The sequence below is a fragment of the Rhopilema esculentum genome, chromosome 20 (assembly GCF_057945365.1).
Source record: "Rhopilema esculentum isolate cy_ngs chromosome 20, ASM5794536v1, whole genome shotgun sequence".
Lineage (NCBI taxonomy): Eukaryota > Metazoa > Cnidaria > Scyphozoa > Rhizostomeae > Rhizostomatidae > Rhopilema > Rhopilema esculentum.
In genome coordinates, this window is record NC_142834.1 from 1,028,146 (window position 1) to 1,054,217 (window position 26,072).

Sequence of the window (26,072 nt, forward strand, 5' to 3'; positions counted from 1 at the left end):
TGCAAAGCCTTGATTGGTGGATTATTCTGCACTTCCTCAGGAGGATGTTTTCTCCAAAACTTAAATAACATCCTTTTTAATGTTGACTGGTTTTCTTCAGTCTTATCTATTGTTGCATACTTTCTATGTAATTGAGAGGTTTACAATTTTAATGCAGTTGAGTTTGAATGAAAGTTTGTCATTATTATTTTTATCATTTAATTACAACTATTGTATTACTTTTCTTTTATCTTTGGCCCGCTTATAGAAAAGGTTTGTAGGATCTGGCCCAGTGTCCTAAAAGGCTGTGCATCCCTACTCCAGTATACAGGTGCCTGATTGGCTATTACCAAGATAAATTAAAAGATAATTTTAACACAGACTTTGAAATTGTTTTTGATCTGCTGAAAAAGATATCTTCTGTAGACATCACTATTTTTTTCCAATTGTCACCATTGACGAGGTTTCTTTTCAATGTTAATGTTGCATTTCCTTCGACATTCTAACTCTTGTTGAAGTGTGGAAATAAGTTGGCATGTCTTCGCCAAATCTAATTTTGGATCTTGTATCTGCTCACAAACTTTATTCACCTCAGATAAGATGTCTGCAAAGAAATTTAGAAGCAGCAAGAACTCAAAATCCATCTGGCCAAGTAAACCCCTCGTGGTGGTTGCTCGTGCACCTTTATTTTCATGTGAAACCTGTCGCAGAAGTCTCATGATACATTCAAACTGAAGTAAAGCGTTGCTGCAGGACTTTGCTCTTGCCCAGCATCTGGTCTCACTAAAGTTTTGGAGTTCATGAATTTTCTCTCCAGGATGCATTTCCTTTTGCAGCGAAATAAAGCGTTCATGGACAACGGAATTGCTAACAAAAATGTATAATCGTTCAAGTAGGGAAGAGAAATCATCAGCTTGTGGTACAACCTTAATTGTTTGAACGAGTACAAGATTTAGTCTATGTCCATAGCAGTGCAATTAATAAGCCATTGGTGCCTTATGTTTTATGAGTTTTTGGACCCCACCTAGCCTCCCCCTCACAACACTCACTCCATCAAATCCCATACCTATCAGGCATCTTTTTTAGTCAAAGCCCATCTGCTCAAATTTGTTGAAAATATCTTTACTCATCGATTGAGCATCTAATTCCTTTTTTGTCATGAAGGTTATAAAACATTCCTGGATGTTTTTTGCATCTTCTTCCAAAAATCTTATTACCAAAGACAATTGTTATGTTTTTCTGACATCCTTTGATTTATTAGCTTGTATTGAAAAACGTTATTTTTTAATATCTCCACCATTTCCTCAAGCACCATGGTTGCCAAGGTTTCTATGACCTCATTTTGTATTGAGAAGGAAGTATACTTTTCATTATTTGGTCCATTTTCACACGGTTGGCTATTACAGGGTCAGGTTTAGCAATTAATCGAAGCAACTTTCTGACGTTACCTGGATTTATAACATCGTCACCCTCTCTTTGTCCTCTTTGTGCAATGTTTTAGTGGCAGTGATGAGAATGACTTCTCCAATGGTCTTCATATAATGGCGATTTTCGGTGACTTTTTTACGATAGTTTTCATTTAAAACCTGTTCTACGGATGTTCTATTTCGACATCTGGGCCATATGGAGCTAGTTCTCTAACAGCAAAAAATGACTTGCTGTCACCATCACAAAGCATAGTGGTATATCTGAATTTATATTTTTGCACTGACCTTGACCACAGATTTTTTGCACAAGCCACCTCCATCGCACCAGCTGTTCCATCAAAGATTTTGAGACTTTTTTGAGTGCTTCTCTTTCCAATCGCCAGATATTTCCTGGCCTTCTGAGGCCTTACACTTGAAGCAGAAATTGGAGAGCACTTCAAAATCTATGGGTAATCCAGTCAACCGGTCTATGACTGACCCTATCCCGTTATGTGAAGTAAATCCATGCTTCTGTCATGACCCATCTAATGATACACCAATATTTAGAACACTTTGGTGATCAGGATATACACCAACTTCACTGTATGCCTCTTCAATTGCTTTTCTAGTCTGCACAGAAATGTTTTGAAAAACTTCGCAACAAGCTTCTGACACCTTATTCTGTGCATTCAGATGGGCATCTTCGCTAAGAGCAGAGGGCATGTTAGCCCATTCCTTCATGGCAGAATAGCCACATCCAATACCTCTGAAAGCAAGTGCTACTCGTATATTTACATCAAAAGGTCTGTTGGGAGACTTTTCTCCTCCAACATGCTCATAAAGATAATTTGCTTTCACAGACATTTCACAAGTAGGGCAAAACATAACTCCATTTGCTGAAAATCCACATCTATTAGCATTTTCAACATCAAAATTCAGTCCAGAGTTTTTACATAAAGGGCACAGTAGCGAGCGTACCAATTCATTTATTGCAACCTTCTGTACGATTATGTAGCAGTTTTCTGGCTTCTCAACAGTGCAGTCACCATTTCTTAGCACTGGAAGACATGTCTGCTCCCGATACTGACACAACTACAGTACGAGCTCCTTCTTCGGTTAACTTTTTGACAATTCTCTTTCTTCAACCTCCAACGTAGCCTCTCTTTGTCCTAAACTTTGTCTTGGCCCCAATTATTGCAAAAATAAAGAGTTTTATTTCAAAATCGACCTTTCTTTGGCAACGCTAAACGAAATAAGCTGACAACAAGATGCAAGGTGCCACCATTTTGAAGAGCATGCGACACAGATTAACCAATCAAAAGGACCTTTTCAATCCATGAGCTAATCACCTTTCGTGGATAAACTTTATACGTAAAAACATTTGGCAATTTTATTACAACTATTGTATTATTTTTCTTTTATGTTTGGCCCGCTTATAGAAAAGGTTTGTAGGATCTGGCCCATAGCTGGGTATTTGTTCATTTTTATCGAAATCTACCTGGTCTACACCATGGACCTTATATTCTTCAAATTTTCCTTTGCTATCTAGGTTATCTTTGCCTTCAATAATTTGCTCAAATGTATTTATGCACTGCTCTAAACCCTGCAGCGCCTCTTTCACTTCCTTACTGGTATACTTAGATTTCAGAACAACAAAACCATCCCTGACAATGGCTGTTGCGTCCGCAAGAGAAGCACAATTAATGAGCCGGCCAAAGAATCGCATAGGGAAGTGAACCCGGCTCTTAACATCATCTCCAGTACCGCTGCTTTTCAATGCATATATTCTATTTCAGCGCATCATATGAAATGAACAAAATGTCTAAAATTGTCTCATTTACATCATTTGGAGTAGCTTGGCCGTCTATTAGTCTAAATGTACAGTCTAGGTATTCTGTCATTGCCTGGTAACAAATTTTTGCAAGGCATGCGTTGATTATGGCAGTGCTATAATCTAAAAGAATAACAGAAGGTTCCTTAGAGTTCTTGTGACCATATTCAAGGCTTTCAATTTCACAAAGACCATTTAAGAATTCTCTTATCGAAAACTGATCCTGGTTGGTTGTTACATATTCTGCAATTGGCAGTGGAGGACCGTTATTGTAGGGATATTGCACTACTGCCGCATAATAAAGATTTTTTTAAAATCCTTTAATATCAAGTACCAGCGATCCAGTAGCGTCAATATAAAGTGGGTGGTTGCTTACATATTCATGATAGAGCATAGCCATTGTTTGGTCAATCAATACTACATTTATTTCTTCTTTGGTTATAGTAGGTCTTTGTATATAACCAAAATGGTTTCTTAAGGTTGCTTTCTGCTCTATTTCTTGTTGCTCATCTGAAAGCTTTAGTTCTTTCTGAAGTTTCCCAAAACCATTGGCTATAATTGGGATCGAATCAGCAGCTTTCCTAGCCTTAGCCGCTAGCTGTTGATATGCAATGTGGCTTTCACCTGCCTCTGTCATGTTACCTGCAGCAAAAGTATCGAGATCCACATTTTCTAAATCTTTGTGATGCTTTTCAGAAGGCAGAAGTTTCCTTGATGTTTTAAACAAAGTACTTAAATGCTCTCTCCTTTCACTAGTAATACGCATGGCTGCCATTGAGGTCTTACTATGATATACCTGTCCACTAAGCTTCAGGTGTTTGCTTCTTAAAATTATTTAGATATATTGTATGTTACGAGCAACAACATTGTGCTTTGCCTGTTAAAAATTAGACGAATGCATTCGTGAGCCAGGCTTTTGAGCATGTTGGTATCCAAATTGCAAAACACAAATAACAGCTCGTAGTAAGTCCTTTGCCTCTGCTGAAAGCCTCGATCAATTTTTGATGCTTTGTTTGATCGATTTTTCAATAAAAGCTCACTTACAACTATTTGGTAGAGGAACGGTTACATTTTTGTGTTTAAAAGAAGCTTTTATGTTCTTCAAACCATAATTGGAGCGTGATAAAGCTTTTGTTAGGTTCTTAGAATAAGAATTATCATCAGAAAGATTATCATCAGAAGGCTGATTGCTGTCAGACAAACAATCAGCTAGCACAGTGTTATTCAGGTTGAAATTATTTAATTGTTTGATGTTCAAGTCTGTGTATTTGTGTTGCATCGTCTCTGTCGTATGTGGCTTTTAAAACCCTGCATGCATAGACAGACACATCCTCTCCAAGAATAATACCGATTTTACTGTGTTTTGAATTGTCAATCAATTCAGAAGGGCGTTTTCTAGACACTTTTTTCAGATACTATTTTCAGATATTTTGTCTTCGGGTGATTTCAAACTGCTTTCATTAATTGAATTTGGTTACGCAGAAGAGCCAAGGTGATTTAGGCTATTCTTTCAGAGCAGCTATTCTTTGTGACCCTCCCCCTCCCCCCCCCCCCCCCCCAGTGAGAATCTTCATGTGAGAATCTTTCACAAATAGGCTTTACTACCTCAATGACTGCCTCAGGCAAAGGTTTTGCATGATTGTAGGTGTCACTCTTCTGTGCAGCCTGGTGGAATTCACACCAAGTGTCTTGGCACTTAGGACAAAACTGGTGTTGGAGCTTCTCGTCTGTAGAGGCAGTGTGATAGAGTCCTGCCAATGCTTCGTTCTTCATACCTTCCAAGTCCTCTTTATGTCTACAAATAGAGAGGCCATAGTAGGTTTGTAGCTTATCTATTATGTGAGCTGTTAGCCTACCATAGTCTCATATTGTCTTCCCATCTGACAGTTTGTTGCTTCCATACTTGTTTTTCAGCTTCAGAAGTGCCCCACCCAGCCACTTTTGAATATGTCCTACACACTCAAATTTTTTTATGTCTTTTCAATTATGAGGATTGAGCTTGGCAATGGTGGGGTAAAATTTAGAAGCACCATCTCCTATGAGCCCAGTGTATTGGAGATGGTTTTGGGATTCAGATCTTTGGTAGATTCTTTTAACCCCCTCTGGCTCCATTGCTGGGGCTGACCCAGTATTATTAATTTGGCATGTGTGACCTGCCAGCCACTTATCTTTTTCATGGCTATCTGGCTTCTTTTTCTACTTGGCACAGCCATAACAAACTTTGTTTGAAGTTTCGAAGTCAAGACCTTTCCCTGTCTTAGCTAAAATACAAGTAACTGCTCCTTGTAAAGTGGAGAAGCCACGCTTACACCAAGTGCCATCAAACATCGCTTTACAATCAGCAATTGCAGCACCTTTCCTCTCTCCTGAAGCAGCTTTTCTGGTACAATCTCTGGCTTTTTCCTCAAGTGCATCTTTGACAGATTTCGAAGTTGTATTATAGGCTTGATCTCTCATTGGTGTGGGCATATTCAAACATGCACACAGAGTTTGCAATGCAGCTCTTCAACCCCCAATTTCCACCATTGCAAGTACAGCACTATGATTGACAATAAAGGCCCATTGAATTAGCACAGGTTTTTGAGGTGTATGTTTGTGTAGTGTTAGAGCAAGTATTTCATTCAACTGTAAGCAGGGAAGCAAGCCCCATCTTTTGGTCAAAGTTTTCTTTGGTTGATAATTTTCCCTCTTTACACCGACCACACATAGATGACATATCAAAAATTCCCTGAAGAATTGACAAATCTATCAATCCAAATCCTTTTGAGTGATTCTGGCTTTTTCTATCAAGATCCATTCGCACTTCTCTTGCACTTGCACCTTTATGCTCTTTTTAGCTTCTACAAGATGTAACAACAAAAACAAAGCATACGATCATACATTTAGGAAGGTATACTTCAATGTTATTGAATTTGTTTTTAACCCTCTAGCACAGATTTCTTATACCAAGCAATTTTAGTCCGAATGTCTAATTGAATGTCTAATCCAATTTTGTACGCTAATGAAGTGCTGTACGCTGCTGCAAAGTCGATTGCGCTGCTTGTCGCAATGGCAACTGAGTAAGAGGTTTATGAAAAGAATCTGTCAAAAGAATTAGTAATTTTAAAAGGCGACGTAAAGTCTTCATACCTATTTTGCCATCGTCTGATCCTAGTCGGATAACAGCTGATCTTACCATCTCATATTTACCTACTATAAGCTCTTTGAGGTGGCAGATTTTCCAAAAAACTTCTTTTCTTGTTCTCATCCTTCATCCTACATCTCCCACTGCAACATTTGGCTTTGATTGATTTTTGGTGGGTCTGTATGCTTCCATTAAACCTAATTATTACTCGTGTCTCCATTTCTGTGTAAACTGATCTAAACAAAGTCTGTTATATCTTGCATGTTTAGACATTTCGTAACCACTAACAATTTCTAGGTATCTGTACTGAGTATCTGTACTAGATGTAATGATGATGATGAGGCAAATGCGACAAATTTCTTCCGTTTATAGGATGTGAGGGGATCAATGGATACAAGATTCCCTCAGTATCGTTGTGTGCGTAAGTTAAGGGGCGTGAATTGATAACACCCTCAACCTCTACTAATATTGTACGCATTTCATGAAAGTCTAATAAGGCTCGACCAATGATTTTTAGGATACACCTTTTGATACTTCTAATTAACCTTTCCCATACTCCACCTTCGCAGGGACTTTTTTCCATTATAAATTTCCACTTTCCTTCTCGTGTGGCCTCATTTCCTTCAAGGTTTCATTTGCCATTATTCCAGAATAAACCTCACTGAGTGGCTGCCAATCCATTTCCTTGTCAACATCAACTGCCATTAAGTCTTTTACCGTTGTCTTCAGGAAACTGTGGCAGAACACTCTCAGCACTCTCTCTACCTCAGGAAGTAAACTGTGGAGCTTGAGGGATTCTGACTGGAACATCGCGTTTAAACCAGTAAGATCACCAAACACAAACTCCATAAATTCAATAGTTGCTTTGATGTATGGGGACTGCAATGCCTGAAGTATTCTTTCTGCTGGACTTTGCATCCATGATCTCTGATGTGAAATATTAAAGTAATGCAGGCCATTGTGGAAAGATACGCGTTACACATTGTGACAATGAAAGCCAACGTGTTTGGCATGGCTTCAAAATCTTGTGGGGCTGACATTTATCAAAATGCTGAAACTGCTCAATACTTTTCTGTTTATTTGGCGAGTTTTTGAAATAATTATATACATCATGAACCAGTTGTTCTGCTGTTTGTGAAAGACATGCGTGACTTGCAACGAGATGAAATGAATGGCAAAAGCATTTCAAAACATATATATCACAAGCCACACTTTTAATTCGTGTAAGCACAGAGTTGCTTTGTCCTTGCATCAGGTTCTGGCCGTCAGATGCATAGCCTACCACTTTTTCCCAGCCAATGCCATCTTTCTTAAGGGCTGCTTCCAGCGAGTTGAAGAGACCATCTGAATCGCCTTGTTCAACAGGTATCAAGCGATAAAGGTATGTTGCTGGATCCATTTCATCCAAAAGGCGAACATTGACACAGAAGATTTTCTTCATTATTATGACTGTTGCCTTGTCGCACAGTATTGAAAATCGAGTTCCAATATTCACTTTTTCAATCAATGTTTCATGAGTGTTAACAGCAAGACATTCTGTCCACAAATATTTAAGCAAATTATGAATACTGATTTAAATGTTTTTTTTATCATTGTTGTATGCTCCAAGCTGATCCAGAAGAAGATTGTGAATATTGCAAGGAACATGAATCAGATCCAAAGGGGGCAGGGGAGTTTGCAAATTGGCACAAAGAATAATTTGCTGTATTAAGTTGCTGGCTTGTTGGAAAAACTGCAAAGCCCCCATTCTGATTTTTCATGGCAGACATTTGATATTTATAATAACTGATTTTATTTTTTGCCATAAATTTGGCTATTTTAGGCAACTGTTTAAGTTCTGATGCTAAAGACTTGCAAGAACGATTTGCACTTTTTTGCACTTTTCCTCACGGGCCTCATTTGACGTTGTGAATAAGCTATTGTTCCTTAACAAAAACGAAACAATGCAGAAATATTTAAACTTTGTTTATATGCAAAAATATGCATATGTTATGGGGTACGATGCTGCTTCCCCATAATACAAGGTTGGCATACAACAGGGTTTCTTTCAACTTGAACATCATAATCCATTCCTTCCACCATTTTACCTTTGACTAACTTTGATACATTATCAGTACCCAAATGACCAAAACGACAATGCCACAGTTGCAAATCAGTGTTTTCTCTTGCAATATTGACATGTATATCTTGACAACATTTCAAAATATACAGTTTTTGTTGTATTTCACCAATAGCCAACAATTTTGAATTTCTTGTGATTCTGCAACCAATTCATTCTCGGAATTTGGCAACCAATTTTGAATTGGTTGCCAAAAAAGTTAACAGTAGCACCAAGTTTTGTCATTGCATGAACAGACAACAAATTTTCTCAATGTCAGGTTAGTATAGGACATCATGAAGTGCAGTATGTTGTATACTGTCCTTCAGATCAGCAACAATACTATAAGTACCTTTTCCATATGCTAGAATTGTCCCATTGTCACCAAAGTTAACAATACATGGTTGCTTGAATTCAACATAATCAGGCAGGGAATCTCTATTAAATGTCATGTGCTGTGTTGCTCCAAAATCAATAATCCAACCAGAACTGTTCACATGACCAGAGGAAAGTAACGCTTCTTCATAAATAAATTGATTATAATCATAAATGCCTTACCTTTTACTGTACCTCGCTGAACATTCTTTGATTTTTACGCTTTGGGCAGTCTCTTGCAAAATGCCCTTGTTCATGACAGTAATGACATCTTCCATGGAAAGTTTTAGCAGAATGCATCTAATGACTCACAGGTCCACCAGAGTGATGTCCTTGTTTCCCGTTTCAACTGTGTGCAATTGAACGTCTTGCAAAATATACATGTCCAGACTTCTTGGCGTTGAAGCTGTCGATTTAATGATCAGCATCATTTAATAGCATCCCTTTCACTTTTTCAAATGACAAATTAGCTTCACCCACAGCATCTAGAGCAGTGATTAATGGCTTAAAGTGAAGGGATGCTATTACAGAGTAAGAGAGTAAGGCCGCTTCAGTAGAACAGAACATAACAAGAATAAGTTAACAACAACAACAGTTAGCTACCATGCTACAATCGTACGATATAAGATGATTACGTAAGGCTACTACGCAGCAGTTAATGTCTATAATGTGATCATCATATGACCATTACAAAGACCATTACAACGCATAGACCCTGAAATCCTTTGGTCGTTTGTCAACAATGGTAGGCCTACTTCCCGTTGCGTTTGGAGTTGCCATAAAGAGGAGCATGTTACCCAATTTACCAATGAAGTACTTGAATTACAATCTGATGCTGATATTTCTGATGTTTCAGAGAGTAGCTCTCTAGAATCAGAAGATGATGAAAGTGCATTGGAGTCAAATTTGAATTGCGACCTTCGTGTCGAGTGATCAAGCTTTTGAGGGAAGGAACGTATGTAGTGATTCAATTTAGGCCATTTTATACAACCCATCACACCATTGTTAACCATCGAGCATATCCTTTCCTTTCTATAACTCTTAATTAAGTTTGCCAGTTTTCTATATCAATACGCACTTTTGTAAATTATAATCAGTCAGTAGAAATCACGTTACACACTGCCCAAACAGTTTGCATCTCTCTGGCTCCGTGTCCCCTGCACGTAAAATAAGATCGCACTGGTTGAAGATAGCACGTTTGTCGTTTAATGGACATTTTAGTCAATCGTTGATCGATGTTCCGATGAACACTAAACGTATAGGCCCCACAGTTCTTTGGGAGATTGAAAGACAAAGATTGACTTTTCCAAATTTTTTTCTGGTAGTTATTTTTGAAAAACTTGCTAAAGTAGCAAACCTGTATGCAAAACAAAAAACAGAGAGCAAACTGCATCCAACTTGGAATGAAACCAATTCTTTTTTAAATCAGAACTCTGGTAAAAGATGACGGTCAATCAGATTTTCGAAGTGCAAATACTTGCATCTTCTTGGCAAAAAGCCAAAGACCGCACGCCACTGTTTGTTGTCTCAAAAAATATTGACTTTCTGCAAGACCTAACATTCACAATTATGCATTAAAGAATGATTTCATGAATGAAGTTCTTGTGGTTACGAATCGTAAACTAAAAGAAGTGAGGACTGCGATCAATTTGTGACAAAACAACTTGTTATACTTAACCCAACAGCTTGTTATGCGAAATGGTTGTGGATGTAACTAATGTTTTTTTTGTTTGACCTGTGTCACCAGTGGAAAAGTTGTTAAAGCTTTCATTCAAAAACGCTATAATGAAACCTCATAAGGAAAGCCAAATTCTTGCAAGCATTTAAAGCAGGATGGAATGACCATGGACACTTGCAAAAGAACCTAACTATATCAGAAATATTGCTCACTGAATAAGAAGTTCAAAGTTATTAGCAGGCTGGGTTGACTTGGTTACCTGCTGGTCAGGCGCCAAGTGAGAAGTTTCAATTTCCAAAGGAATCAAATGTTTTCAAGATCTTACCAATACCTTCTTATTCCCGTCATTTATCATTACTGAAACCTTAGCTGATCTTGTTGAGCCATCAGCTCCAACTAAGAGTTCTTCTACCATGCACAGCTTCCAGAAGGCTCTCTTTACCTGCTCATTTTGAATGATACATACATCATTCATTTTTATGTTAGGATTAAACAATGAATTGTTACGAGGTTTATACTTATCTAACAAACTTAACTAATATGCCTTCTTCCAACGATTAGTGAATTGAGACAGAAGTCTTTGGTTGTACTTAGCTCTTTTAGATAGTCCTTCATTGGCGTTAACAACTCCAAAATACGCATTATTTTGAACACTACACAAGTTTCTACCATTGATTAATTGTGATGGTGTGAGAGGGTATGATATTCTGTCGCTATCATCAACTACGTACATAAAAGGGCCTACATTAATCACATGTTCGACCTCGGTTAAAATGGTTGTTAATTCTTCATAAGAAAGAAATGCTTGACCTATGACTTTATTTCAACACCTCTTAGTAGAATACACTAATCTTACCCAGAAACCTCAATAAAAGGGAGACAATTCTGGAATAAATCTCCATTTCCACTTTGTGGAAAATACTCTTATAGCCTTGGAAATCACTATAATTTCTTGACTTCTTTTGAGGCCGATTTGAATGTTTTTGCATTATCCGTAATTAGCAAAGAAGGCACACCTCGATAAGCACAAAACCATCTGAAGGGTTGTATTAAGGTTTTGACATTTAACGAACGACCAGTTCTAAGTGAACCACTCTAGTATCAGCACACATGAACAGACAAATGTAGCTCTTAAGCATATCACCTTTATCCCTTCCTTTGACTAGAAAAGGACCTGTGAAGTCAATACCTTTTGGAGAATGGATGTGCCTTATCTACGTGACAACTGGGTAGTTCTGGATTGAATACCTCTCTCCAAAAGTAACCAATATTCTTGTCTCATAAGATTGAAGGTGTCTATTGTCCCATTATGGGAAACCTCTTTATGACAATCATTGTTGACCAACTCTGAAAACCTATTTCTTGACGGCAGAAGTATTGGTCTTTTACTTGAATCTGATACTGTAGACCTTCTGATATGTGTCCTGCATTAAAGTATCTCATTTGTATCCAAAGATAAACTGAATTGATTGACATAAAGTTGAAGTTTCATCCCTTTTTTGACTGAATCACTAAGCAACAAAAAACTATCGGTTTAAATCGACCTTATTAGCAGATTTTCAGCTTCACTTATTTCTGACATTGATTCTTGGTTTAACTTAGCAAATGCAGATCTCATATTTGAAGTGAATCGTAATATCCATCAAAGTAACTTACTCTTATTTACGGTGAAACAGTTTAGATCAACAACTTTTTGATGCATACCATTGGTCTATTTTCTGAAACTAACATAGTCCGTGTGATTGTTGTGTGCGTTGAGTTGAAGTGTGACACGTGATGTTGAATGGTTTCAGCTAGAATAGCTGGACTGCAAGTCAGACCAAACACTAACCTACAATATCTAGATTGCACAATAGACGGATTTTCCGTAGTTATATCATCATACCACAGAAATCTTAGGCTTTGACTCTGTTTTCAAATGATTTCCGGCACTTAATTTTTCTGCTGATCTCAAGATTCGATTTAATCAAACCTTTTTTAAGTCTTTGATTGTGAATAAGATGTGATCCAATGATTTGACAATTTGTTGCACAATCTGGCTAATGTCTTCAAGCCTGGTGGATGCCTTATAGTCATCAATCTGAAGAAGTAATTAAACATGAACTAAATTTTTTTTAAATTCACTAATGAGCAAATTGTTGGAGATTTTAATTCTAAAGTGAAGCATTGACTCAAGTTGAATTCTGTAGCCTTGAAGCGATATTACACATACATCCGATTATAGTTGGTGCATCCATGAGGAGATGGTATCAGACGAGCAATGTGGGCCTCTGACACCCCATAGTATGTCGATATTTTATCTGTAAAATCTCTTTTTGGTTGATAAAGGATCGTTAGGCTTCATTTGCACTTGCAGAAAGGCTTTTCAATATCTGCAATGGAGGCCACTGGATGCATTTGAAATAGAACAATGGTGTAAAACAACTCCACAATCTCACGTGATTGATCGATAACCTCCTCTCTGCAAGGTAAAATGTCTGAAACCAAATTAGCATTAACAACATCAATGTTACAGGGCCTCAAAGCAGCCAACCAAGTCTACTGCTAATTGCTATTGGTCCTGTGCTGCCCCTAACTATATCACCAATGACGATATTGTTATAGTGATCTGTGCCAATTAATATATCTATGCGCTTGTTGCCTACATTTACATAATCAGCCAGTGCTAGACCTCGCAAATGGGGGTAACTAGGTATATCAACCTTAGATGTTATGGGAGAACAGACTGCGGGTGTATTTAACACTGTAATGTATAGTACCTCATCCTGGACTTCTTAGTTAAGGGTAACCTTATCACTAGATTTTTATATATACTTCTCAGATCCAAACATATTGAGATTTATAGTTTCCGTCTTCCAAGCTTCCAACTTCAATTTTCTTTTCAGTTCTTCTGAAATAAACGATTTCTGACTGCCATCATATAACAGTATGTAACCTTAACCATGTTGCTTCCTTCTCTCCATACGCAAACATTGTCGCCGTTTGAAGCAAATCTTCAGTCTGTGAATGCTGTGATAGATGAATTTTGACTTGGCTACTGTTCGTCTTTGGCGCAAAATGCCGAATTGTGGTTGCAGTTGCAACTGAAGCATTTATTTTTAATCTGGCAATCTTTTGAGAAATGTCCCACTCTAAGACAGTTGAAACATCACTTTGCAGTAAACAAAACTTTGCAGTAAACTTCCTTACACCCATTTGAATCGTGATCCTTGTCGGAAAAGTAACATTGAATCTGTTTGTTTTGCTTAGCCGGAATTTCCAATTTCGCTACAAATGCCTTTGTTATTTCTTTTTGTGGCAACCGCCTTTTTATGTGGCAACCCATAAAAAATAGTAGTAACTGCCTAGGAGTTTGATGATAGTTTGAGAAAGACGCCAGCTGTTTTCATCAGCTCTGGATTTTCTACGAAACAGTTGACGGACAAGTGTTTTTCGCACAGTCTCTAAGCATGAGTGGGCCTGAAGTTCTGCTGTTTCATATTCTGTACCCATCGTTTCCATAATGTTGCATCTAAGGTTGATGTTGTGCGACAAATCTCAAAATTCTTAGGTAGGTTTTCAGGAATGCTGAGTTCAAAAAAGGCACCAGACAGAACCTACTAATTAACGCAAGCATGATAACACAGCATATTCCTTTGTGTTACTTTTCACTTAATGTTAGATGGGGCCAATAACCCCAGGTCCCCTTAAATGGCCAAAGTAGTACCACCCACATCTTTTCTCCCTTCTATAAAGGAAAGATAGTCTCAGATTTGCACCAATTTTCAGCATGATACTCACTTGTTTTGTATCTGAAATTTGCTGTTTAAAAATGACTTAAAATTTTTTCGTTGATCAATTTTCTTGTGATGGTTTTCAAATATACCAATTAATGACAAAGTTAATAGCTAGAAAGTAGTTCACAAATGATAAAATTTGCATTACAGTGCTTGTTTTGCAGATTTATTGTATATTTCGCAAATTCACTGCTGAACTTCTTTGTATCTTTTTCATTCAGTTTGTATTGCTGCCCGATTGTCTTAACAGGCACCTCTAAAGTGCAGAGTATGTGAAAAATGATCTTGCAGGACCATGTGGATGCATTGACTTGATTAAAAGGTAATCTTTTTTTATACCTTTGTTCAAAATGCCACCTACCATTTTCCATGATAAATACATGCAACAAAATCTTAGGAATTGTAAAACCTGGAATTGCCCTCCCCCCCTCGCATAAGCCCACACCTGAGAACTACAGATTGTCAATTAGGCCCCCCCCCATCGTTCAAGCCCCATCCTCGAATCAGCCCCCCTCGATTTGTTGATTTATCACACTTGAGGTTGTCTTTGGAATTTTATTGAATTACCACAAAAATTTATACTTTTGGTAATAATTGATAAGTTTCAAAAAAATCTTATGTTAGGGATGTTAAATTTCCTTCCCCCCCCCCACTTTCCAAACTGCATCGAAGTCATGCTTAAAAGGTAGAGACCAAATCCCACCCATCAAAAGTAGGAACTTTGCAGATATAGATTTTGTTATTATCGGACACTGTGACCACTAATCAGTAGCTACGACGAACACTTGGAGGAAAACGAATATTGGGACTGTCAACAAAACTTATCAATGGCTACCACCAGAAGACTAGAGCGAAAGAGCATTGCTGTGCTGCTGTTCTGTTTATGGTGTTGAAACTTAAGCATGGCCATATTTTCCTTTTTCTTTTGAAAAGAGGTACTATTCAATGTGAAATAGTAGGGTGTCTTATCAAAAGGAGTGGGGTTGTAAAATTTAGGCCTAGTCAACGTCTCATGTATGACGACGACAGAAACATATTATAGTTTGGAGATTGATTACAAGACAGATGATTAACATGGATAGATGATGTTTCACTCATACCAATAGTTGAAATTGTAATCCAGTGGTTGTTTCCTTTATTCAATGCCTGTACAAACTCGCCATTTTCAACTTCAAATGATAATGTCTGTTGTAAAATCGTATCCTGTAACCCTGCAACATGTGGGATTGGACTTTCAACAAATGTTGAGCTGCATTTATGATAAGATCATTTAGCCACATATCAGAAGCAGGAGGAATTTTTTGCTCATCGCGCTTCAGTTGATAATTACCTATTTGCAGCCAGGTATCAGATTCATTGACATTATTCAACCAATCATCAGGTATCAAGATTGTTTCCTTTTTTAATCTTTTCTTTATGCGCTGCTTCTTTCTCTTCTGTTTCTGAACCTGAGCAAACCTCAATTTCACAGTCAGAAGTGACTTGCTCTTCAATCCTTAGTTGCTGCAATTGATGTAATGATATTCATTACATCGATGTTATTTGTTGCTAGTTAATATCAGAAGGAAATTGAAGTGAGTAAATATTTTCAAAATACTACCAGTTTTTGAACCTACTTTATTAGATCATTGGCCCTACTGCAGCTACTATAAACAATTGATTTTAAACGATTGCTCATTTGATGATTGATTCCTTTCTTATTTGACAATTTGATAATTAATTACTTACCTTGTGTCTTTTATCTTTGCCATCTGGTCTTTGAAAAGCTTCATTTGGTCTCTTTTGCTTGGGTGTGCCTAGCAGAAAACAGTTGCATAAAATATTCATGTACACTTACGTTTGAAAAGTATTGCACCACTTTGATGAACAAATAATGGCAAGAGATTTGTGAACAATATGACCTTCAAAATTCAAACCACTTTTGTGAAGCCATTTGACATTATTTTAAAGTTCAAAACCAGTCACTTATAACTTCAAAACACTGGCAACATTTAAAGTTTAAATTTTGGAAAAATGTATTTTTAGAATATCAAAGATGTAAATTTTTTATTGGCCAGTCTTGAAGCTTCGAAACCTTTGTAGAGGGTGCTAAATTTAATCAAAACTTTTTGAGGCAGGTTATTATATGCCATATGATGATTTGAAAAAACATTCAGAAGATCACATTGAGGTGTCTGAGATCACAAATGATCATTACTGGCCTTGAATTTTGCAGAATAAGGCACTTTTATGGACGTTTTTTAACGAAAACTCTTTCGATGTCATTAAGACACTTGTGGGTTGCTGTTTCTAACTGTTTATCGCATAAATCTTGGTATTTTCTTTCAACAAGGAGATGAAATATTGTTTTGAGCAATTTACAGCATTATTTGTTCCCTAAACAATATCGCAATGGGCTGAAAAAATGGAAGTGAAGACTAGTAACATGTTTTATCAATTGAATTATTTGCAAGATGCTACAAAATGGGCTTCAAAATTAGGCCCATTGCAGTACAAAAGACGTGCAACCAAGACTTTTAAATCATTCTTTAATATCAGTCGGGGGAAATTAACAGTTTTAGGCACCCTAGCAGAAAGTGAGTATCTCCGAGCTTGCCTTAATAAAATTTTACAAGTTTGTGCTTTTCTAGTTTATGCTATTCTTGTTTCCCAGACAGGTATAGCCTTTCCATACTAAAATCAAAAAATTTGATCTAACCTTATTCTTAGTCTCGTCTTTCTCTTAATATACCAGACTATATATAAAAAGAGAATAGGTAAAATTTAACAAACATTTCTTTCACAAAGAAAAACACAGCCAAAATATGGACTAGTTCATGGTCAGCCTTTGCACCTACTCTTGTTTCTTTCCTTCGATTCTTTTCAATAGCAAGTTGAACATGTTGCTGCTGTTTCGTTCTTTTAGCTTGCTTTTTTTGGTTGATGTGATGTTGTAGATCGCTTGCCAAGAAATTTTTGCTCATTTCAGCCATCTAGTGATCTTGTTTTTCCATAATTTCCTTTGTTTCATTGAATATAGTTGATAATTTCTTTTGCAGATCAGTCAGTGCTTTCTGATCAGCGATGTTGAATGTGAGACCATTCAGTTGGTCATGTTTGTCTCTGCATATGTCTTTTAAAATGCACTGAAAGAATTCCATGCTTTATACCCGAGATATATTTATAATTTTCAAAACCTCTTCGCCTCTAGATGAAGCAGATCGTCTTTGGAAAAAATATAAAGAAAGTCGTGCATATATATATTGGCCGACCTTTTCAGGAAATAGCAAGAAAGACATGTGGGGAGGCAAGTTCTGGGAGTGCACATCTGGCAAGAAAACACAAAAGACAGTGGAAGTAACTTACAGTGGCAATTATGAATATGATTCCAGTTCAAAAAGTATGAAGCTTTGGGAAAATGTACTGCCATTGTATCGAAGCATAGCCTGTTAAAGGACTGGGCAATCAAGTTGGCATAGGTAGAATTTAGGCCTATACCTTTTTTATAAGTACCAACACATTGAATTCAGGCTGGCTGTTCTTAATTTGTCAAAACTTTTAGGCTGCATTGTTTCTAATTTTTTCTTTAATTGTTAGGTTTTAAGCAGTGAAATCACTAGCTATTGTCCCCAAGGGAAGTGTTCAGGCCCCATTTGCCATCAACATGAAGTGAAAACAAGTCAATTCTGTCAGCCATAAATTTGATAAGATAATCACTAGATTTTCCGATGGATTTTGACAGGCAATGCAAAAAAAGCATATGCAAACAAACTTTTTTAAAAACTTTTATTCTGTTTTTAATTTAATTCTGGGGCTCATGTTCTTATGAACATGTTCTTTTAAAAAAGTGTAATTGGCAAATAACCTTTTTGCCTAATCAGTATGCATACGGACATAGATTTTAAATTAAATTGTATCAAAGAAAATTGTCTTTGTCCTAGACGATGTCTATAAAAGTGCTGTCATATAGTGGTGTGTTATGCCATCTGGGGAGATTGTTTATTGTGTTTCTTGCTCTCTCATGTATGGACGAAAAAGTAGACATGATAACTTACGACACTGTTCCCTAAGATAGAAAATGTGTCTCCCCTTTTGAAGTATTAAGCAGATTTGAAACAGATTCTTTGATGTTTTTGTGTTCTAAAGCCTAGCACGTTTTTTAGTTGTAGAAATGGTTTCGAAATGCGTTAAAGCTCTTATTGCAAATTCAGCTCTCAGTTTTCAGAATAGGTTTAATTTTTTTAATCAAAAAAGCGTGTGATGGATGATCAGTTTTACCAGCATGTGCGTTGAGTTTCTGCTTTATGTAATTTTTCTATGCATCTGAAGTCTTATGTTTTTGGTGAATAAAACATATTTATATCAACTTGTTTCCTCTTCTTCTTTTGGATTGATGGCGCGTTACTTTCAAACATATAAAGCCACATATAAAACCGTTTATGAGATCGTATCAATGCATGTTTAATAAAATCGCTAAAGCTGATAAAACTCAGTTATCAGTCTCTGTAATTTCGAATTAGGCTGTCGGTTTGGAGAAAAAAGACGATTCAAAATAAGACCCTGGAATAAGCCTAGTCATATACCCTAAGCTTTAAAAATAGTATTGGTTTTATCTTCAGTTTACTACCAGGTGACACCCATAGATTGTCAAACTTCATTCACATCGCCAAAATCACTGTGAGTTCGTCAATGACGCTTTGAAGTCGCTTCAAGCTAGGCCTCTGATTCTCTGAATTGTAAACGCATTCTTGTGAAAATCTACCCACAAACTGTGAGACATTGGAAATGGCATCATCAGCTATCCTGTTGTGCCACATCATAGTGTATCCCATACAGAATAGATCACTGCTTGTTGAAAGTTGAGTTTCCCCAGATTTTACTTCATTTGGCAAGCAGCACAAATCTCCAAACCCGTTAAGCATTCACACGCCATCTACTTTGTACCCATCATTCCCATAGCTTGCATTGCTGAAGCTCCAAAGTGATATGTGGTGGATGCACAAAGTACATCCAAGCACCTGACATGTCCTGTAACAAACCTTCTAACAAATCTAAGTATGATAAATGTTGGCATCTGAAGGGATGAATCAGGAGACTGAGTTTGGAAATTTGAAACCTCCACTGCAAAGAGAAGTCCTGAGATGGATCTTGGAAAACTGGGAATAACTTTCTCCAGAAGTTATTGAAAGATTTTTTCTTTGCATGTGGCATTTCCATTGCTACTGATGGTAGTCAGGATGACGCGATTACCTTGTTGTGCTGGGCAAGAAATGTTGAAAGCCTTGCTATCATTACTTGAAGGCAAAAAGGCCAAGCTGTTTATTGACTTTCTTTTGATTAAACTGACATACAAGAAGCATGTCCAGGCTTCCTGATCCTGGAAGAAGACGTTGCAGAGGATGAGGAAATTGATATCATAGACTAACTTTTACACTTACATTATCTTTTATATTATGAAGAGAAAGAAATTTCAAAAATGATCTTTTGATGTGACATGTTTCAGGAAATTTTATAAGCCCCCTTTCTGGTGGTAATACAGCCTCTGTTATGCGCAACATCCACAGATTTTGTTGATTTATTCTAGCCATTCTTTTGAGATCATTCAGAAATTTTAACAATAAAATGGAATGTTGTTGTGTTGGAAAGGCTTTTAGTGAAGAATTCACTAAGATGTCTTGCACTTCCAGAATTCCAATGATTAATTTTAAGGATCTTCTCGAATTAATCTTACTTGTTCCAGATCTGTCACCATTGACAAGATTGAAAATTTGTGTCTGCACTACAAGAAGTATTTCTTAGACAAATTTGAGAGGTACCAGAGATCATGCTGCAATCCGTTTGCATGCAAATAGAAGAGGTTAGTTGTATTTTATAGTATAAAGCCTGCTGAGTTCAACCAGAACTAGTTGTCTTGTTCACATTCCATTCTGATTACTGAAAATGCATTCAGCAACCATTTTCATTTAAAAAAGGTGTTTAAAAAATTTTATGTTGACATGGTGCCTATCTAAGAGGCTGGAGAATCATCTGAAGATAAAGATATATTTTAAATTGAGCACTGTGTTTCAATTGAAGAGAGCAAATTGAAGTTATCTGATTTGGAATATCACCAGTTGAACAATATCATTCACAGCCATCAACTAGCAAGAGCAAAACAGGAAAACGGTAATCTGCCTTTTTATTAATGACGGAAAAGGTTGCTAGAGACTTGGATGCCCCTTTAAAAACCGTTCAGACAAAAAGTAGCTTTAGCTTTGACCAGAAAATTGAGGAAAAAGCTATTTGTTTTTACAAAATTGATCTTCTTGTAGAAAAAGTAAACGCCTTAAGCACAATGAGCTCCAAAATGCAGATTCTTACCCTTGCAACACAGAACTGGAAAATTCAAGAGACAGCACAGTTATTTAATGTATCTGAACCTCTTGTTAGGAGTGCTCATAAACTAGCAAATCAAAAGGAATTTTGGCTGTGCCTGACTAAATAGGCCCCTGGCATCCTAAATCAACAAAAGCACTTCTTGAGAGTTTTTATCATGATGAGGAATTTACAAGGGAAATGCATGGTAAGAAAGACTATGTTAGCATTGCAAGGAATACTCATAGACAGAAAAGGCTGGTACTGTGCAATTTACAAGAGCTATTCAAATTCAAACACCCAGAGGCTAAGATTGGCTTTTAAAATTGCAGTCCTTTTTAGCTGTAATGTGGCAAACAAAAGCTTATAAACCAGATTCAGAACAAGCTTTATCAGGATGAATTTGCAAAAATTCGAAAGAAACTTGCATCTATTGTCAAAACAATCATTCTCCATGGCGGACGCAACTTTGCATTGCGAGGACATCAAGATGACTACAACACCTCAGATTGTGGGAATTTCAAGCAATGCTAAACTTTTGAATTGACAGTGGCCACACTTTTCTCATGGAACCTTATGAAAAAGTCCCAAAGAATGTAACTCATCGTTCAAAGACAGTTCAAATTGGGAGTCACTTGTGTTGTGCTGATGTAATTAATGAATCAATAGTGAGGGAAATATGGGAAGCAAAATTTCATTTGATTCTTGCAGATGAAGTCAGAGATTGCTAAAACAAAGAGCAAATGCTATTGATTATTCGTTTTGTTGACCAAAAATGAGAAATACAAGAGCGTTTTATCAAATTCATACATTGTGACACAGGACTTTCAGGGGAGGCATTAATGGAAAAGGTGGTTTATTGTATTACTCAGGAGCTAAAATTGGAGATGAAAAATTGCAGGAGATAATGTTATGATGGAGCAGGAAATATCGCTGGATAATTCTCAGGGCTTTCTTCTAGGATTCTTCCACACAATCCATTAGCCTTGTATACGCATTGCTCATCTCACAGGTTTAATCTTTGTGTTGCTGCCAGCTGCAAAATTCAAAATGTTAGAAATATGATGGACAGGGTATCCAAGATTTTAAATTTTATTAACAATTCTCCCAAGCGACATCAACCTTTTGAAAGAATGGTTACAAAGTATATTCCTGGTTGCAAACACACGAAACTTCTAGACGTATGCAGAACAAGGTGGATCCTCTAAATTGATGTTTTAGAGAGATTCATGGAAATGTACACTGCTATTACTAAGGAAATGTTTGAGATCAGAGTTAACCTGGATGGGAATTGGGATGATAGTGCTGCAAATGCTATTGCACTATCATCTCTTTTAACCAATTTTGATTTTATACCTACCTTGGTTGTTGTCAGAATGTGCTTAGGGTTCATTAGATCTGCTACAATCCAACTACAAGGTGGAAATATTGAAATTATCAGAGGGCTACAGGAAATATCTACGATGAATACTCTTCTGCAGAATGTTAGAATCTCTATTGATGAATATCACAATGCTTGGTTTCAAGAAGCTGTTGACATTTCTAACAAGGTAAGAACTAGTTTTCCAAGGCGATGTGAAAGGCAAGTATACAGAGGTAATATTCCAGCTGATGATGTTTCAACTTATCACAAGCGGAATTTTTCTGTACCTTTTTGGATCACCTTTTGCAGAAACTCTCAACAAGGTTTTCAGAAACAAACTGCAATGCATACAAAGCTCTATGAATTGTCACTTCAGTCATGATGACAGAATATCCAGAAGAAAATGTTTTTTAGAAAACAACCATTCAAAAAGAATTTTCTCCTGTGCAAAACATTTGAATGCAAACAGCAAACTACCAGACTTCAAGAAGGGAACCAGGCAAGTACTACTAAAGAACGGGCAGATGTCAAAGTACAATGACTAAATAAGAGCTGGAAAATAGATCTTGTGGCTTTTTCTGAGCAGTATGAAAAAGACATGCCAAGCATTTATAACATTTTCCATGAGGTGGACAACTGGGAGTCCTTTTGGTTAAACTTCTCGAAAGATAAATTCCCGTGTGGCTTATCAGATACCTTAAAATTGATGAATCCTATCAACTTTCCAAAAACCACTGCAGTGCTGGGAATATTGGCTACTCTTCCCATCACCAGTTGCAGTTATGATAGGTCAGCATCAGCTATTCGTCTTCTCAAATCTTATCTTCTCAGCACAATGTCCCAAGAAAGACTTAATGGTGTTTCATCTCTCTTTACAAACATAGTCCTGTCCCTGTTCATAGAGTGATAGATCTGTTCAGCAAGAAATCTCGTAAAATAACATTGGCAAATATATATTAGATTTTGATCAACAGCTAGAAGAGAATGAGGAGGTTTTGCAATCAGAAAATTACTAAACTGCTCAAAATGAAATTCATTTACAAAACTGTTCAAAACAATATTAAATCAAAATTTCAAGTTCTCCACCTAGACATTCTATTATCTCTTCGGCAATAGATATTGGTTGTGTACTGTTATTTCAGTTTCCAAACCAGAGCTACTTTCTTGCATACTTTTAAAATCTGGAAAATATATCTTGGATGCTTAGAAAGCAATGGAAAGCCAGCATCTTGTTCCTACAATCTGTTTTTTTAGCATCAAGCCAGAGACAGTATCCTGTTCTTGCAGAGTATATTGTAAGAACATGTGCAGCTCTTTGCAATGTTCAGGGCCCTCTTATTAAACAGTAAGATGTTTAGTTGTATTTACTATATGTTGGCATATTTAGTAAAACACCAAAATATTCATCTAATTTATAACAGTTTGGTTAATCATTCAATAACATTGTAAATTCCTAGCCCACCCTAAAATAAAAGTTTTGTTCAAAACTAGACTCAACAAGCACCTCAAATAGAGAAAGTATCCACTAGAAATTTCCAATGATTTTTCACATTTAAAAGCCTTATCATAGAGCTGTTTTGCATTATCCATAAATAATGAAAACATAATTGTGAAAGATGTCAGATCCCCTTCCCCTGATGGCCCTATAGTAGGGTTTTATTACAGATATTTTATTTAGTGGTACTTTTCATACATTTGTCATTAATTTTAATTTATATATAATACTTAAAAATGCATGACTTTGTGTTCTTATATAAAACATTGCTTACATTAAGACAGTTGTTTATGATGCCCCTTTAACAGGCTGAAGGCAATAACAACACTTCATGTTGAAGACAATGAGTAAATTTCTAGATTTAGTGATAAGTAATGCAATAACTATCTGAAATATAGCAAAATTTCATTAAGTAATACAAAACCTAATAGCTTTGTACTCTATCTGAAAACAAGTAATCAAAATAATGATGTTCGTACAAGTCAATAAAAATGTTTTTGAGGTAAGTCCATAGTGTATTATCGAGTCTGACTTTCTCAGTGAAAGATCCATGTACAGTCCAAATATAAAAGAAACACTGACTTTATTTCTAGACAAGAAATTCCACAACAGCTACGATAAATCATTCTGTCTGGACTGGCTCTAATATATGGGATATTTTAAATAGATTGTTCTCTTAATTTTAAATTGTAATTTATTCGATGGCAAAATTATACATACATACATACAAACATATGTTTATTGGAAAAAGGTTGATGGCTGGAGCAACCATTTCATAAGTGGAAAACCAGCTTCATTGTTTGATGAAAATAATCCCGACTGGGTTCCTACGAACAACTGGGGTTATGAGAGGTTCGGGCCACATCTGAGACTGACTTGGTACAAAGTAGGTACGACCGTGCAAAGAGGCGCAAAGGGAAAAATGCAAAGAAACTACACAACACTTTATGTGAACTAGACAATGTGCTTCAGACAGATGAAATTTCTTCCATAGAGGGGTGTGAGAAAATTGATCCTTGTTCTGCTAGTGATGATGTAATAAATGAAAATGAAAGTTTGGGAGCTTCAAAATCATCACAAGAAAGTGACCTACAAAGAAGAAGACTGTCAGCCAAGACTTTTTCAGATGAAGCGATTTAGAGGATCAAACTTAAGTTACTTTTTGTACAGGTCTGCCTTCTAAGGACATCATGTTGCCAATTTTCAATTTGATTGCCCCTGGAATATCACAACAACAGAATTCTGCATTGTCCAAATTTGTTATAACACTTTCTTGTCTCAGACTCAACCTGGAGATAAGGGACTTGGCATACTGCTATAATGTGTCAACTTATGTTTTATTGAAAGCCTTCACAGAAATCATTGACCTTCTTTATGTTAATCTGAAGGGAACCATTCTATGGCCTTTACAGGAAGATCTTATGAAGTCTATGCCAATGGTGTTTAGAAACAACTTTGGTTTAAAAGTTGTTTCAATCATTGACTGTTTTGAAGTTTTTATAGAGCGCCCATCAAACTTATATTCAAGGGCTCAAACATGGTAAAGTTATAAACATAATAATACTGTTAAGTATTTAATCGGAATCACTCCACAAGGTTCTATCTCGCTCATATCAGATGGATGGGGAGGAAGAGCAAGCGATAAATATAAAACATGTAACAATTAATTCAAATTTTTTGAACAATTTATTGCCAGGAGATGTTGTTTTAGCAGGTAGAGGATTTGACATTTTATGCATCAAAGGTACAAAATTGCATATACCTGCATTTACAAGGGGGGGAAACAGTTGAGTGGTGAAGAAGTACAAGAGTCAAGAAATATAGCAAATATTTGTATACAGTTGAAAGGGTAATTGGATTGCTCGACAAAAATACACCATGCTACAAAGTACAAAACCAATTAATCTTTTGATGACAAAGACGCCTGTTGGCCAGGAGAACCCTGTCTTGGACAAAATAGTGACTGTAGCTTGTGCACTAACTAATTCATGCCAATCGGATGTACCATTTGATTAAAGCATGTTAACTATTGTTTTAGCAAAAATATTTGTTTATTTTAAGTTGATTATTTCAACACATGGATAGGGGGATGGGCAATCTTTTGAAATGGCCACTAAAAGGCTGTAATTGTCAAAGATAGGAAAACTTAGACCAACTTTAATGAAAATATTTTGCATAGGCAAAATTCATCTAAAAACTGAACATAATTTGTGATTATCTAAACAAAACAAAATAACTCCCTCCAGACATTTGAACCAATGGAAGCATTTGAAGCAAAGTCTTCTTCCACAATACCCAATGGGGCAGATTTTAGGATCATTGATACAAAGTGAATGTGGAAACCTCCATGCATTTCTGGTTTACAATTTACAATGGACAAACTATGATATAAAGTGGCATTTGCAGAGAAAAAACTTTAGAAAGTCTCCTTCAATAAACTGTAAATAGCATATAAATATAGTGAATAAAAATATATAATTGTTTCAGAGTTGTTTTAATGTTTATTAAAGTTGTTTCAAGTTTCTATGTATAGACATCCACATAACATTTTGTTAGTATTTAGGTTCTTCAGCAACAATATCTGGTATTTTATAAGTGACTGGCAATCGGCTGA

At 36.5% G+C, this 26,072-nt stretch overlaps 1 long non-coding RNA gene and 1 pseudogene across 1 annotated transcript; one reads left to right on the forward strand and one right to left on the reverse strand.

The window, feature by feature from the left end:
• Positions 1-15,632: 15,632 nt before the first annotated feature.
• LOC148957768 (uncharacterized) lies at positions 15,633-16,094 on the reverse strand. Its single transcript, XR_016145096.1, has 2 exons — positions 15,996-16,094; positions 15,633-15,770 (listed from the first exon to the last, which is right to left on the reverse strand). It is a non-coding gene; the product is annotated as an uncharacterized LOC148957768 (long non-coding RNA).
• A 5,072-nt stretch (positions 16,095-21,166) lies between these two features.
• On the forward strand, positions 21,167-22,326 carry LOC148957769 (52 kDa repressor of the inhibitor of the protein kinase-like; annotated as a pseudogene).
• Positions 22,327-26,072: the final 3,746 nt, after the last annotated feature.